Here is a 17,699-nt window from a genome sequence, read left to right on the forward strand (position 1 = left end):
CTTTAAATGTCCTATTTGGCAAACAAATAGAACATAAACCCTTTGTTCTCAGTGCCAGTATATGTTACTGTAAAGCTTTATTGCTGCAAATAGAAAGCTAGGCTTACATTTTTTACATTAGTATATTTAATTTTGGCCTCAGGAATTATTAATAACTTTTAATTACACTAAATGTGTATCTTATCTTTACATTATTACCTTTTATGTTTACTTAATTTTTACATTACTTTGTGTATCCTCGTGTGAGAGTGTAGGCATGCCCACAAGCAATGGTGCACATATGGAGGTCAGAGGACAACTTGCAAGAAGCATTTCCTTGTCCTCCATCACGTGGCTCTCTGGAATAAAACTCAGACTGTCAGCCTAGGTGGCAAGAACTTTACTTGCTGAGGCACCTCAATGTTCTGTTGACATCTTTATAAACTTAAAAAAGTAGCTCAAGCTTCTACCTTTGTTTCAACCCCTCTCGTACTGCATTATAAAAAAATCTGTAGGAAAAAATATGTCTGCCATACAAAAATCTTTTCTTACTATTACGAGACAAAGCAACGTAATACGTCAATCTATGAACTTATTTACGAGTGTTGAATATCATTCACGTTGATGGCACAGAGATAACTTGTCACATTTTAAATGATAGTGCTTTGCCTGTTGTGTGTTTTAGGCAGACGTTATTATTGCTTAGCTCTTTTTAAAAAGCCCTTTGTGGGCTGGAGAGATGGCTCACAGGTTAAGAGCAGTAGTTGTTCTTCCAGACCGTATAGGTGGCTCATAGCCATCTATAATGAGATCTGGTGCCCTCTTCTGGCCTGCAGAACACTGTATACATTATCAATCAATCAATCAATCAATCAATCAATCAATCAATCTTTAACACCACTACTACCACCACCACCACCAGCAGCACCAGCAGCACCAGCAGCAGCCCTTTATATATTTTAGCAAGAGCTGGCTAATATAAGGCATGATCCTGGACATAAGCTTTAGTAAGACAAGGCAGGGGGAAAATATGTAGAATCACACATTGCCACCTAGTCTGTAATTGTCGCTTTGGATGCAGGAGGCAGCCTGAACACCTAGATACTCATGAGTAGTTCCTATTCCATGGAGGATGGGAGGGAGAGGAGAAAGAGAGGCTGTCATGTGCTACAGGCTGCACAGGAGCCTTGCTGCTCAGATGGTGAGACTGGTTCCCAGGACATTTGTGTATTTATTTCAAGAAGATCTGAAAACCAAAGTGAATATTTTTTAAAGGTAGGCTATCACACAGTATCTCCCAGACTTACTCCTGCCAAGGACAGCTGTTACAAGCATACTGAGTCTGACAGTTGGATGAACACAGAGACTCTAAATCAGACATTAGCTTTTGGGGGAACAATGCTTGCTTTATCTTAATAACATTATAGTATGCATATATAGCAAATTATATAATAATTATCTAACCTCCTAACATTATTGATAACAGAAAGTATTACCTATTAGCAATGAATTACTGTTAAGTGGCAATTTTATTTTTTATTAGCAAAAAATAGTGATTCCAACATTGACAGAATAGATGTATGTTGTGCATTTAATATGAAATGAAGCCCAGAAATTACATAAAAGCATCTGTACATATAGGATAGCCTTTTAACTAAAAAAAGAAAAAAAATTGAAATTTATGTTCTTAAGTTGCTAGCAAAAAGTTTATTGATTTCTTGGTTTAATAAATGAATTAATTTTATAAATATATTAAATCAAATATTTAAACATTAATATTAAATTTAATAAAGTCATATTTTAGCAATTTAATAACCTCCAAATGTAAGATATCAATTTTCTCACTTGTAAACTCTCAGGCTTCTCATTTTAAAGCTCAGATTTCTGGAATGAAACATTTGAGAATGTTAGATCTAAACCATTCCACTAGAATGCTCAAAATAACATTTTAATTATGTTGGGTCTCATTGAGATTTAACCTTTGTATGACCGGTACCTACAGATGACCATTTTATTTTGTGTGTATGCGTGGTTTGCTTGCATGTATGTCTGCGTCATGTGTCAGCCCAATCCCATGGAGGTTAGGGCAGGACATTGGTTCCCCTTGTGAGGCGCAGTGGGTACTAGGACTCAAACACGGGTCTTCTCAGAGGGAAGCTGTATTGGTGAGCCATCTCTCCAGCCCGTACCATATCCGTATCTTAGTTAGATCTGGCTAACAACTTAGTACAACTGGCTTTTCAAAAGAGGCAGTAGTAGACAGAAGTAGGCAGGAGGTAGTTGGTTAGAGAGGGATGGTGCAGGCAGGCAAGAAGTGGTCCGTATGTATCCACACTATCATTACTAACACATAGTTATCGTAAAGTTTTATATATTAACATGCACATATGTAAAGTGGACATTTAGAGAAATATAATTTTAGCACAACAAGTTAGAAAATGTAAAAAGGCAGTGACTACAGATTCTGAGCCTTAGTTAATTTTAGGAATTTTAGGGTCAAAGTAAATTTTAAATTTGCTTCTGTGATTTTGAATCTTAAAGCATGGCATATTTAAAAACAATGATATGAAAATGATGAGAATGTCTTCTTTAAGCCATTTTTTTAAAGTACATGGGTGTTGTGTATGACACATGTATACACATCATGACACACACTGAGTTTGAGTCTGTGGGAGTGCCCATGACACAGAAGGCAGGTAGATGTCAGGACAGCTTGGGGGAGTAGTTCTCTCCTTCCATCCACCTTTCTGAGTTCCAGGGGTTCAGGTCAACAGGCTTGCAGGACAGCAACCTAACCACTGAGCCACCTTGCTGGCCTGATAGAAGATTCTTAGAACTGTAGTAGGACATGTATATCACTTACAGAAAGAATAGAGGTATCAGGGGAGTCTTGTTATTAAGACTTGGGTTAAATCTTTCTCTGTGCTAGGAACTAATTGACAGAAAGAGAGGTGGGAAGGAAGGAGAGGAGGGACAGAAGGGCTAGAGAAGAGAGGTCTTTACAAATGGATATTTTGAAAGAATAAAGTCAGTATATTCTGGTCTTCATGTTTAAAGGGTGATTTGAAATTTCTTAGCACTTTCAGAGAGGCTTGACTGGTACTGGAAACCCCACAATAAAAGTTTGTGGGTTCTCTGCCCACCTTGCTTTTTTTTCTTATTCTTTCTTTTTTCTTTCTCGGAGGAGAGTATGTGGAGGATGGACTAATAATGGAGCCCTCCTCTCTCCTGGGTTTGTTTTAAGAGGGGCCATTGCATTTTCTTCTTTTGATGTGGGAGTTTTTCTACTTAGGGATGTCTTCTCAGAGAGCAGATGGGAAGATGAACTAGGAGGGAGGGTAGATTAATATGGTAGAGAGGGAAGGGTGGGGCAGACCGAAGCCAAGGGCTGAGAAAAGTTCAGCTCTAAGATTTGTCTTTTGTTTACACACAGCTTAAAAATTTCTCATCAATTTTCTGCTCTTTAACATCTTCCTTCAATTTTGATAAAGGTTCCAAATCTCTCTTTAGTCATCTCTTTTTGAAGGGAGCAATTTTGTCATTTCCTTTTTAGGTTGATTTAAATCCCAGTTAAAGCAAACTGCCATTGATCACCTTTAGTTTTATTTCCTCGGACTCACATTTTAGCATGCAAACAACACAACAACAAAACCAACCAATCATCTCAGGGCTTCCATTGCTGTGAACAGACACCAAGACCAAGCCAACCGCCATTGGGGCTGCCTTACAGGTTTTGAGGTTCAGTCCTTTATGGTCATGGTGGGAATGACAACGTCCAGGCAGGCGTGGTGCTGAGGAAGCTGAGAATTCTACATTCATCTGAATGCCACTAGGAGAAGACTGGAGGAGGGTCAGAGTACTGCACCCTATTCTGCAATCACACATGATTATTACTTCGGTTAACAAAAAAAAAAAAAAAAAAAAAAAAAAAAAAAAAAAAAAAAAATCCATTATCAGAACAGGTCTGATCTGACTTGCAGGTCATGGGCTGCACTCTGTGAGAGGATCACCAATGGATTAACTTCCCCGTGAGTTAATTCTGTCCTCCTCTTCCTCTAGAAACTTAGTCACGTGAAATTGAAAGTCTATGACTTCCATAGTTATGACTATAGGGCACAAGCTCAGGGGAGACTGCTGCCTTTGTGCATTGGTGCCCAGCTGGCGATGCTGAGCATGCTGGTGCTACCTCCTTAGCGGGGAGCCTTTCCCTTACCCCTCCCCTTTGTGGGTTCGTACTTCAGCTTCATTTCTGGCCTCAGGAAAATGTCTTTACTCTCTTAAAACTGCATCTACCACATGAATATAGTACTTTTGGTACTTTTCCTTCCTTCCTTCCTTCCTTCCTTCCGTCCTTCCTTCCTTCCTTCCTTTCTTCCTTCCTTCCCTTTTTTTTCTCCCTTTCTCAGTAAAGAGGTTTTATGGAAAAAGAATTCTTGCTATTTATAAGCAACGTGTATGATGTAAAACTTCCCACACGTTATTGCTCCTCCCTACACTTTGCCCGACAGATTCCTGGATTCTTCTGGTGCTGAGACAGCTTGTTTGACTGCACTCTGATGGTTTTAGTGGTGAGCTCTACTATGACATAGAGTTCACAGATGCATCCGTAGGTGGGCTGGTAGGATGCTCTATGCAGCACTTCTGGGGTGAGCCTTTTAGTCTCTCCTCTTTCTTGGGTACTATCATTCTTTGCTTGTAGCTTTGCCATTGATGTGTCCTTTTCCCTCAGCTCTTCTAACAGCTTCTTCCTGTGCACACATCTTCTTCCGGTGCACACATCTTCTTCCTGTGCACACATCTTCTTCCTGTGCACACATCTTCCTGTGCACACATCTTCCTGTGCACACATCTTCCTGTGCACACATCTTCTTGTGCACACATCTTCTTCCTGTGCACACATCTTCCTGTGCACACATCTTCTTCCTGTGCACACATCTTCTTCCTGTGCACACATCTTCCTATGCACACATCTTCTTCCTGTGCACACAGCTTCTTCCTGTGCATACAGCTTCTTCCTGTGCACACAGCTTCTTCCTGTGCACACATCTTCTTCCTGTGCACACAGCTTCTTCCTGTGCATACAGCTTCTTCCTGTGCACACAGCTTCTTCCTGTGCACACAACTTCTTCCTGTGCACACATCTTCCTGTGCACACATCTCCTGTGTACACATCTTCTTCCTATGCACACATCTTTTCCCTTTTATTCTGTCCATTGTACCTCATTTCATTTCTGTGGTAATTACTAGAAAATTTCCTCTATCCTGTTGTCTAATTTACCAATTCTACCACTTACTCTACCTGCAGAGTTTGGCTATTTCTCATTATCTTTTAGCTTTCTAAAAATCACTACATTTTTTCATTTCTAGCATTTACATGATTTTTTTATCTTTTGTTTTTGACATATTCATTTCTTTTCTAAACAGTATTTCTTTGTGAATTTTCTTAAAATCTATATTAAATTAGAAATATAAAAATAGACACATTATTAGTACCTGAAAACTAAGCCTTTTTGCCCCATTGTTACTGCTACTGCCTCTGTTATCACTGTTTTAAGGTGGGAAGGCCTCTGTTTTAGAATGACCTATGTTTACAAATAATAAGAGTTCTAGGGGAAAATTCATAAATAAGTGTTAAATACTGAGATTTCAATCCTACCCATCCAGAAATAGTTGTTATCACTGGCTCCCAGTGAACATTCCCATATAGTTTTTCTCACACATACACAGAAGGGAAAGTCAGTTAAAGTTCTTATAGGAGACAGGGAGCATTCTGTAAAACCTTTCATTTTAAAGGTTGATTTTAAAAAGTGTCAGGCTCAATATCATGTGGAAATACTAGAATGGAATATTCTGAGGCCTCTCCATGTTATGCATGTTTTCTGGCTGTGGGTCTCTCTCTGTCTTTGCTCCCTTCTGCTGCAGGAGCAAGCTTCTCTGATGACGGCTGAGCGTGAGGCAGGATCTGAGTATAGCAGAATGTCACCAGGGGTCAGTTGATTGCTACATTCTTTTAGCAGAACAGTAGCATTTGGGTTCCCCGAGCTCCCCAGTCTATCTAATGTCAGGATCTCTGTGTATAGGCTCCGTCTCATGGAGTAAGATGCTGGCTGGTTACCTCCACAGCTTTGCACCACCTTTGCACTGGAATATCTTGCAAGCAGGTCACTCTTCTAGACTGAAGGATTTATGGCTGGGTTGCTGTTTACACTGCTACTTTTGTAGTGTGCGGAGTACCAGCGCGGATGCTGTTCCATAGGGGTGAAGGCTGTAGGTACCAGCTCGACTTCTCCGTGTTCAGCTGTTGTTTTCAGCAATCGAGCCTTGCTGTCAGTTTGTGGAGAGCCACAGGAGAGGGAGACCTGGATGTTGAGAACAGGCTGCAGGGCCTTAACAATGGCTGCTTGTACAGTACTGATTGCTGGCCATGTCTAGATGTCTGGCCTTAGTGCGACTTTGGAGAGTGTTTTCATCTCTTCTGTCAGTCTGGCTGATCCAGTCAGGTGTGTGTAAGACTCTGACATGTAAATTGTGATTACTAGCTTTGTAGGTCTTGGGACAAAAGAGTCTCCCACAATCCCTAGGACAGGAAGGATAAAGTGAAAGGAAAAGGCAGGAGAGTGGGGTGTCTCCATTAAACCCTTCCCTGAGGGAACTCTGAGGAAGAGGAGGCAGAAAGAGTGTAAGAACCCAAGAAGATGGAGGACACATCAAGGCTGTCTAGACAGGGCTAGCACACCACAGAAACTCACAGAGACCATGGCAGCATGAACAAGGGCGGCCCAGATGGTGTCTTAGAGCAGAGAGGAGAAAGGCACACACACCTGTCCCTCACCCAGAGTCTATCTGTTGTGATTGACAGTCACTTGCAAATGAAAAGTTAGTTTTCTCCCAGGAGCCTCACTGGGGAAACAACCATGCTTAGGGGTACATTTTAGAGCTTCTGGTGTGGGGTTTTTATGGGATTCCTTTATGTGTGTGAACATGTGTTTCTGTCTTTATAAAGCATTCCTTGTCTTTTTCCCCCCTTTGGCTCTTTTCCTTGTTTGGTTGTTTTGTTATGTTTTTATTTGTTTATTTCTTATTTATTTTATTTTAATACTGTTCCTTAGATGCCTGCTGTTTTCTAATGAGAGACAGAAAGGGGGTGGATCAGAAGAGAGGGCAGCGGGGAGGAGCTGGTAGAAATAGAGGAAGGGGAACTGATATCAGGGTGTATTGCATGAAAAAAAATCTATTTTCAAGAAAGGAAAAGAATAACAGGCAACAAGAAACAAACAAAGAAAAGCTTAGAAAGGATTGAAATCAAAGTGTACACATATGAACTCTTTGCATGCAAGAGCTGTGTTACTAAGGGCCCCTCTATACTTACAAGAAGCTAGTGATAAATATGTTAGCAGTAGATTTTTTTTCCTCTGACAAAGGTGACTGAAGAAAAGATGGGTTGATTTTTGACTCACAGTTTGACTGGTGGCAGTAGAAGCATGAGGTGGCCATCACATGTCACCTCTTTCCACAGAGCTCCCCAGAGCAGCTTCAAGAGGGCAGCCTGTCACCCTTTCTTCCTCCCATGGAAATGGTGACAGAAATGCTGTCTTGGGAGGGAAAGAACTGCTGGTGGACTGGGGCTCTTTGTGTGAGCCTTTAAACTCCTTCTTTGTTCTGTGGCAGAGTTGAGTGTTCATGCCATGGTGGGACTCCTGAACCCATGGCGTTTGAAAGTGTTCAATCAGAAAAGGAACTCACAGCAATTCCTTTGTAGCTTCCCTTACTTTAGATTCTTGAAAACTGCAAACATTATTCTTTTCTTTTGATTTATTAATATGACGTCTTGTGAGGAGAGGGAGAAGAAACCAGGCTATGTGGTTAGTTGCCAAATTCTGCTACTTTGTTCTAAGATTGTACATTTCTTTGTTTACTTGCAGGACTCTGCAGTTCAGCCCATGAAGTTACTCTTTGTGTGAGTTTGTCTTGTAGTAAGAACACAGTGAGATCTGCACAGACTCTACACTGAATATACTCCCTGAGCACAGTTCTGGGGGCAAGCACACACACACACATACACACACACACACACACACACACACACACACACACACACACACAAGATTAACACACTCACTCCAATGGACACACTGAGGCACATTGCCCAGGACTATGAGCTGTTAGTAGGGTTGCACAGCAGGTCTTTAGAGCTTGTTCACTGTATAAATTTCACACCAGCTCCTTGCCCTACCCCACCCCACACCCTAACACCAACAGCCATCAGCCTCTGTCCTGCTTCTTGACTTCGTCCAGTTGAGGAACCTTACACACTGAAGTTATTCAGTGTTTGTCTTTCTGTGATTGGCTGGTTTTGTTTAGTACAATGTCTTAGAGGTTCTTCTCCATTTCCCATATAGCAGAGACTATTTAATATAGATTTATTGATGTTTTTAATCAGAACCTTACTCTATTGCCAAGGCTATCCTCAAACTCCTGGGGTCCTCCTCTCTCATCTATCCATGGAAACAGGTATGTCCCACCATGCCTGGCTCTCTTCGTTTCCATGGCTAAATAATATTCCATGATTATATACATATACTCTATATTTTTATCTTCTCATCAGTGATACACATTTAGGCTTTGTCAAGACTGAAACTGAGAGATCTCACAATGAATTTTCAGGGCATTAACTTATCTGGAAAAGCTGTCTATCAACGCAACAGGTGAAGAAGATATAGTTGCCATGGTTCATAGACAGAGGCCTTCAAATTCTCATTCTCAGATATATAATATGATATTTTCTTGCAGGCATATTTATTTTGACTCCTGTTTGGAATACGCTACTTTCTGTTATTTGATTAAGTAATAACTGTGAGTCCTGTGTTGGCTGGAGTCCTGAGGCCTCAGATTCTTATTACTGCTGTGTGTATCTGCTTTCTCTCCTGCTTTGGAGATCAGATATGAATATCTTTATATTTTGTCTGACTTTTACAACTGTTGGGAACATGGAAGAAAAGTTGATGTACAGTTCATGTGTCCCTTGGACATCCAGAGCCACCAGCTCCCTAGACACAAAGAAAGTCTGGGGACCCAAGACAACCAGGAAATGCCAATTGACAAACTCTACTTTTTACTCATTTATATGTAAGATACCCACAGAGAAAGTGATTGAAATGAAGTCTGCAAGAAAGAGTACAATTATCTTCCTATGTTGAGCATGGCTGGCAAATCCAGAACAGAACCAGAGGGTTCACAAGATGAACAAGTCAAAAGTGTTTCAGTGTAAAAGGGAAAGTTGCCGTGTAGCCTCAAGGGCATGAGTGTGAATCAGAGCACAGAGCATCGTAGGGCAATGGACTAGCCATCAACCAAACCATCTATGTATTTGCCAAAAAGCCAGATGTTCTTCATGGAAATACTTGCTTACAGTAATTGGGCCTTTTGGATACATTCCTGCTATTTGTAGGGCTGAAATGGTACCTAAATATGGTAAGTAAATGTCACACCACACCCTTCTTTGCAGAAATAGTTCTGTGATTTGGGAGCAAGGCTTTTAAAAGACATTCGTGAGCATCTCTCGGTTTTTAAGAGCCCACATGCATCTTATTATGGGTTTTAAACTTAAGCTCTGGTTTGTATGTTGCTTGAGAGCTAGGAATTTTCATAAGAAAATTAATGATTGATAAAAAATTCTTCCCTGGCTTTACAGAGTAAAGAATGATGGATTTAGACCGGACACAGTAACATCATGATTTAATCAGTTTAAAGGCTGTGAGTGTAGCTCGATGGTAAAGCACTTGCCAAGCTCCTAAAAGGCCCTGTCTGGGTCTGATCCCCACAAAAATGCTGAGCACAAACTCTGTGTACAGCTGACAAGATGGACAAAGCCTTTGAGAGCAGGAGATGATGGTCACTGATGGTCAGTTCATTTCATGTGTGCAGGAACACCAGACCCTAGAGGGAATTCATAGTATGTATAGCCATGGGTTAGACAGGTTAAGGACTAGAGTGGGAAGCTGTGCACTCTGCCCATATAACCTTTCGCTAGTGTGGTTCTTACAGGAATCCTTTTATTTTTTTCTCTTACACCACCATCAATTTATCTGGTATAGAAAATGGTGCACATTAACTTTTCTGATGCTCAGGATAGACTCTAGAGGCCTTACTTGGGCATGCCAACTATGTATCTTATAATGAGCTGTACCCCACTCTAAATATTTATGTCTGAATTTTTTTTTTTTTGGTTCAGTGTTGTTGGCTTGTTTTTTTGTTTTGTTTTGTTTTCCTTGCAGTATCTGACAGTCCACTCTTCCTTTCCAAAACTTGCTTGCCCTTAGTTTCCCAAGTCTTATCTGTTTTTGTTCGTGCTTCTTCAGGGTTTCCATGTCTGTCCTTCTCGGGCATTCTGAAATGCAGGCCTCCTCTAGATTGTGTCTTTGATTGTGTTCTCTTGTGCTTCATATAGTTTGTCCTTGTTCTGACTGCCTGACTGTCACTTTTCTGCAGATGAGTCTCAGATCAGCATTTCTTTCTCCAGCACTGGTTAAAGTCAACATGTTTCTGGGTTGTATCTTGCCAAACTATTGCTGGCCCCAGTTCCCTCAAGGACAAGTTCCTTCTTCTGTCCCGTGGCCACCACAGCTGGACTAGGAATTCTTGAATCTTCTCCAATTATTCTTTTTTCCCAACAGACAGTCCTACTTCCTAAGTTTCATCTTGTATGTCGCTGTCCACATTTCTAATCTTTGTTCCTACCACGGTTTGGGTGATTAATGTCACACCTGACAGAATCACAGTATTCAGGGATTTCCATTCCTTTCCTTTCAATTTTCATGACTGGTCCTCAAAATGCAACTGGAAACATGATTCTGTGATCAAAATCCTATAGCAGTTTGTGTCTTCAGAGGAAAGAGCACAGATTCTTTGTCATCTTCAAAGTTGTCTGTCATCAGCATATAAAGGAATTCCAGTCTATTCCCCACATCTGACCTGTCCCACAGCCTCTCGTGCCAGAACTGTATCCTTCTTATCTTCCTTTATTAATTCATGCATTTAAGATGAAAACTTACTATTTTCATATAATTTTCTTGCCAACGATCAACTTTTTCATTGAACAAAACTTCTCAGAACTTTGATAGTCATTCTGCAGGATGGTGAACACAGGTAAGAAGTCAGCTAATTAGGCTAACACATTAGGTGTTGAGTGGAGCACTGGACATGGTAGTGGGTAAGGGACTGATCAAGACTGATATCTGAGTTACATGGCACCAATCATACCTAAATGCAACTGGAAGTTACAAATACAGGGAGAGAAAGTGCTTGAGAAGGAGAAGCAGCCCTGGGAACACAGAGGTGAGATGCAGGTCTCCTTACCACTGAGACAGTGAGGATAGAAAGGCCATCTCAGTAGGAGAGCTGTCTGCTCAATTAAGACAAACTCAATTAAACAAGCCTCAACCCTGTTGACATCCACTAGACACATATTCCAATTCCCAAGAGTAGACAGGTAGTCCAGGGGTTGGCGGAGAATTGACGGCACAAAACTCCGCATTCCTGTGTTCCAACATCCATCATTATTGTGTGCCGCTCATCTTAGGGTCTTAGTCTCACTGCATTGCAGCTTTCAACTTCTAACTTTATGTTCCAGTTACCAATAATATGGCGGTTTCAGGATCTTTTACAGAGGTTTGATTGCCCCACCAGGGAAAGCTTCATGTGGACACGCTAACCCCTTAATGGGAGGAAAGAGAGACAGAATAGGAAATCAATTTTTTATTAAGCTAGAATTTGGCTATGTTGCTCAAGATGGCCTTGACCTCTTGAACCCCTACATCCTTCTTCCTAGGTGTGATTTTGATTGCAAAGCATTGCATATTATAGAATAGTTCTTGTCCAAGTACCTCCCCCTGTTCCAGAGAGACACTGAAAGTTACGTGACATTATCGAGGGATATATGATCCCTCAACAGGGAGATTGTGAACAATTGTGTGCAATAGTTACTAAGCTACATCTTTCAGGGTTGGAAAAACTACTGAGAAAATTGCTTTTCACACCTGGGATCAGAATCAAAATTAAGGTTATACTTTCTTCTCATATTCTATATGTCAAGTAGAAGCACGCCATGGCTATTCTTATAGTTTGATACCATTTTCATTAGCCAATCAGGAGAGATTTCTCCTAAAAGGGGTTCTAGGAAACAATTTTTATAGGCCAAATTTGCAAGGAAATACAAAAGATAAAGAAATAGAAATATTTCGTCATCTCATACTAGTTATTGCCTGATTCCATTTGGATTTATGTGTACCAATTCCCAACCAGAGAAATCATTGCATTCTTCCAGAGCTTACACAGTGTTAGTGGGCCTTTCTTCCTCACAGCCAATCAGTGCAGACTTCTCTGGACAAAGAAACTCATTATGATGGCTTTCAGTATGAGGCAGCTCTCCAATATAATGAGTTCTGACTGTTATGGTCTGAATATAAAATATCCCCACAAAAGACTCACATGTTAAAGGCCTGCTCCACACCTAATGGTGCTTGGATGCTGAGGACTTTGACCTAATCAATGAATTAATCTCCTGCTGGAGTTATGATTAAATGGCATTGTTGGGAGTAAGAAGTGTTTGAAGAAATGGGTCTGAAGAACATGCCTTGGAAAGATATCACTTGTCCCACCCCTTTCTCATCTCTTTCTGTTGCTGGGTACCATGAGATCACCAGCCTTTCTATTCACCCTTCTTTCCAGGACAGTCTACTTTTCAACACATGTAGAAACAATAGAGTAATTAGACCATGAACAATTCATTTTTAGGGCATTAACACAGGTGGGAAAGCTTTTAATCAATGCAGCAGCTGAAGGTGCAGTTTCCATAATTCATAGACAGAGGCCTCAGATCCACATTCATAGGTAGAGAATATATTTCTTGTAGGCATGTATTTTGACTCTTTTTTTTTTTTGGAATATACCCCTTCCTGTTATTTGATGAAGTAATAACAGCAATTCCTATATTTGTGGGAGTCCTGAGGCTTCACCTTTCTCTCCAACTTGGAAGATTGGATATGAATATCTTTTTATCCTGCCTGGCATTTCCAACTGTTGGGAACATGAAGGAGGATTTGATATATAGTTCATGTGTCCCTTTGATATCCACAGCCAGCTCTCCAGACACAAAGTCTAGAGATCCAAGAACATAGACAATTACTGAGAACACAAGGCAAAATGAACCCATACTCCCTTTAAGACTTCAATTTTAATTAAAAAAATTATATACATGCGTGTTCATGTTATGTGTATGTGGATATCTGTGGAGGCCAGGAAAGGGTGTTAATCCCTTCAGCTGGAGTTACAGGAGGTTGTGAGTTCCATGGTCTGGGTGTCTTGGTCCTTTGGAAGAGCAAATCCTCTTGACTGCTTAGCTATCCATCCAGCCTCCCACACTTCCTTTAAGCAGTTTCTTTTGGTTTCTATTATGGACCAATACCTTGGCTTGTGAGTTTGTTGTGTGAATATATGTGAGTACAAGCCCCACATCGTCCATTTACACTGAGCACATGTTTTTGTTTACTCATCTGTGACATAGTACCACCAGAACAGGGCCTAGCTCAACTTGGTGAGAATTTCTTTTTGGTCACTGCAGTATTCAACAATTCCTTCTGTAGCTTAAATTTTTTAGGCCTACTTTGTGAGCATTGCTTCATTTTCTAATGAAGATATCAGGCTGTATTATGCTACTTCCCATGGAGATCATGTTGTTAGGAACTTTTCTAAGTCAAAACACTTCATCAACTCTACTACACTATACCTAAGTGTCTAAATTCTCCAAATGGAGAGCCTTCATAATAACTTTAAACATTCTGAGTTCAGAGTCTTTGTTCTGTTATTTCATGTTACTCTACAAGACAGTGAGCATGTGGTTCAGATCACAACATATGCACATAGCTGAGGAATGGAGACATAAACTGTAAAACTCTTTTGGAGTTTGGAAAGGTGTGAACAATGTGTGCCACCTACACTGGGATCCCGGACCTCCTTCATCATGGACCACTCCTTTGATCACACCGTTGAGCTCACTGGCGGGATGGCATAAGGACCAATGCTTGATCAAGTGCTGAGAAAGTCATCTCTTTATATGAGAATGGACAGCACATCCAGAGGATGAAGAATAAGAAGAAAATAAAAAAATTTTTTGGTTACAGGAGAAAAGTTTCAAAACACCTAAAATTGTGCTTTAAAATAATGACTTGTACTGAAATCCTGCTTGTTCCAACTACCCCAGTGTGCACAAGAGGCATGAGTAAGTGGCAGAGCAGGTTTTGGGTCACTTTTTAAGGTTTCCAGACTGTTCAAAACGACCCCAAGTGTGCTCTGCTACTTTTAAAGTATTTGATTCAGAATAGTTAAAATTTTCTTCCAGGAACCAAAGCCAAGAGTTTCAGGCAAAGCGTATTAGTAATATTTTTTAAAAGATTGTTGTGAAGTGTTTCCAAGTGGGGAAGATTTGAATGCTCATAACCAAACCCAGGTGCCTACTTACACAACCAATCTTATTTTTACTATAAGGAAGGGAAATGAGAATCATTGAAATTCATATTTGACCACAAAATCCCTAATTTTAGGCTTTAATTATCTTGCCTTCCAATATTTTGCAGGAAACACTCCAAACTAGTGCACCAGAATTAAATAGGCTTTCTTTTTTTCCCTTTTATTCTACAAAACCATGTTCTTGGTGAAGTGTACCTTGTATTTATAGTCGTGGTAAAGTGACCAACTTTGCATGTGTGGAGAGTCTTCCAGGGGATCCAGGTGCTCCATGTATTAAAGGGTTTGTCTGTGACTCTGCCCGTCCACCTTGTGTCTACTTATTTATTGCTTTACTTAGGAAACTTTGGTTTAGCTTAAACCCCAAACCATACAAAATCTATCTTAACTCTGGTCCCAGCCTTTGAATACTAAATAGTAAGTATCCACAAAGAGTCATTTCTGACACTCCACTTTTCAGACACTCTCCTCCTCTTTGTGATCAGCAATATATGCACTCTTCATAGCTAATAGGCTTGATAACATCCACATCAAAAATGAGGCAAAAGAGTGTCAGAGGTACAGCTCAAAGCCAAGCATATGCTTAGCCTGCATGAGGAATTGGATTTAATGCCTCGCACCTAACTTAAACTAAAACAAGAGCCGTCAGAATAACATGCTTGTTGTAATGTCTAAATGTGGTGAGGATTTCCCTTGGCCCAAGCCATGTTTTTATATGCTTTGTACAGCAAACTTGAAGAAAACACTAAAGTTTAACTGTTTTGATTATTGGCTGAGTGAGATGCTTGAACAATCAATGCTGTATGCTGATATTAGTTAGACCCTTTGGCAATTTCATGCAAACATAACATACTGGTTATTTTCCTGTTGCTGTGCTGAAGTATCATGCCAAAACAACTCACAGAAGATATTTCGGCTTATGGTTCCAGAGGGTATGAGCCCATCATGGTAGGGAGCCTTAGAAGGAAGTGGAGGCATGGCAGCAAGATCAGGAAGCCTAGGGATTGCTTTCTCAACCTCGAGCACCAAACAGGGAGATGGAAATGGAAATGGGGTAAGACCATGTCATCTTAAAGTGCACCCCTTGTGATATACTTTCTCCAGCAAGGCTACATCATGGAAACTTCCTTAAATAGTGCAAATGAGGACCCCAAGTTCAAATAATAAAGCCTATAAAATACATTTCTCATACAAAATACCATATATAGCTTTCAGGCCAGTATTTGTCAATATAAAACTGTCATGTTACCCGTGCCCCTCTGTTTCTTTCTGGTTGTTTCTGATGATGAATGTGTATTGAGATTTTTTTAATAGAGTGAACACTTACACCTGTATTTATTGGGTCCCTTTGGTAATGAGTATCCATGAATTCTGAAAGCTAAGTGCCCTGTGAAGTTCTTTTTTTTTATAGATTCTTTTTTATTTTTATTGTTTTTATTGTTCTCTTTTTAACTTTTATTAGATATTCTCTGTATTTACATTTGTGTCCACTTTGCCCACCCTGCTCCCATTCTCCCATCCCCCTCTACTTGTCTTCACAAGGTACACTAGCTCCCAATCACCCACTCGACACAATTGCCTTGGTATTCCCCTACATTGGGAAAACGTACCCTCCCTGGACCAAAGACCTCTTCTCACATTGATGCCAGACACTGCTAGTCCCTGCTGCATATGCAACTGGAGCCATTGGCCTCTCAATGTGTGCTCAGTGGTTGGTGTTCTAGTCCATGGAGCTGTGAATCATTCCATGTGTTTACATCTCAAATGATACCATACTTCCCAGTTACCCCTCCACCAGCCACCCCATCCCACATCGGCCCTCCTCCCTCCCTTTTGCCTGTATTAAAGTGCTCCCCTACCCAACCACAATCTCCTGCCCCAATACTACAGTTTCCCCCTATGCTGGGCATTCTTAAAGTTTATTTATTTTTTGGTTTTTGTTTTGTTTTGTTTTAATCTGTCACAATATGTTGCTTACAGCACAGAAGTAAATAAAAGTTGCTGTTGCAGAGGGCTAGCTACAGCCCCCAAAACAGTAACTAGCTTTTCGACCTGAAACACCCCAATTAGTCCTGAAATTCCACTTAATGAGTCTGTACCGACACAGCTCTTTCAATATTTCTTCACAATACATTGGGCTTCTTTAGTTTAATCACCGTGAAACTATAGTATTTATGTATGTAATTATGAATTAGCTAAGTAAATCTATCTCTTTGCCTCCTTCTGCCCCTTTTCTGTTATTTACACTATTTTGAAATACGGTTTCATGTAGGGTAGCTTGGCACCCTTACATTACTGATTGAATTCTAACTATTGGTTTTGCTTGTTTGTTTTTCCTCAAAGGGAGCAAAATGATTTATTATGAACCAATTACAAATGACCATGACTTGGCACAAAGCTTCAGGTTATCAGGAATAAGAATCCCCACTATGGAAGCAATGCCACATTAATTTTTATTTATTTATTTATTTATTGGATGATTTTTTGAACAACTTTATTTTTAAAAAACAAAGATAAATGTACAAATTTTAAGCATTTTTGAATAAAAGTATACAAATACATTTTTGTCAGTGCTTGGCTTTTTTTTTCCCCAAAGGTTTGTTAGTATGCATTAAGGTCTTACTAGTTACAATGAGCATAAAGTACATGTAAAACAGGATGTAACCCATTATTAGTCAAAATTTTCTTGGTGGGTAAGGATTGAGCATAATGGATTTTTCTTTTTCTTTCTTTCTTTTTTTTTTTCTTCTTGAACTTCACACAGTCTGTGAGTTGTTTCTGGGGTGTTCAGAGCTTTCTGGGGTTAGCATCCCACTATCAGTGATTGCATATTATGTCTGTTCTTTTGTGACTGGGTTATCTTGCTCAGGATGATATTCTCTAGATATATCCATTTTCATAAGAATTTCGTTAAGTCATTGTTTCTGGTAGCTGAGTAGTACTCTATTGTGTAACTGTACTACAATTTTTGTATCCATTTATCTACTGAAGGACATCTGGGTTCTTTCCAGCTTCTGGCTATTATAAATAGGGTTGCTATGAACATTATGGTGCATGTGTCTTTGTTGTATATTGGTGTGTCTCTGGGGTATATGCCCAGAAGTGGAATAACTGGGTCTTCACGTAGTACTATGTTCAATTTTCTGAGGAATCGCCAGACTGATTTCCAGAGTGGTTGTTCCAGTTTACAACCCCACCAA

This window comes from Micromys minutus, assembly GCF_963924665.1.
Source record: "Micromys minutus genome assembly, chromosome: 6".
In the NCBI taxonomy this organism is placed as follows: Eukaryota; Metazoa; Chordata; class Mammalia; order Rodentia; family Muridae; genus Micromys; species Micromys minutus.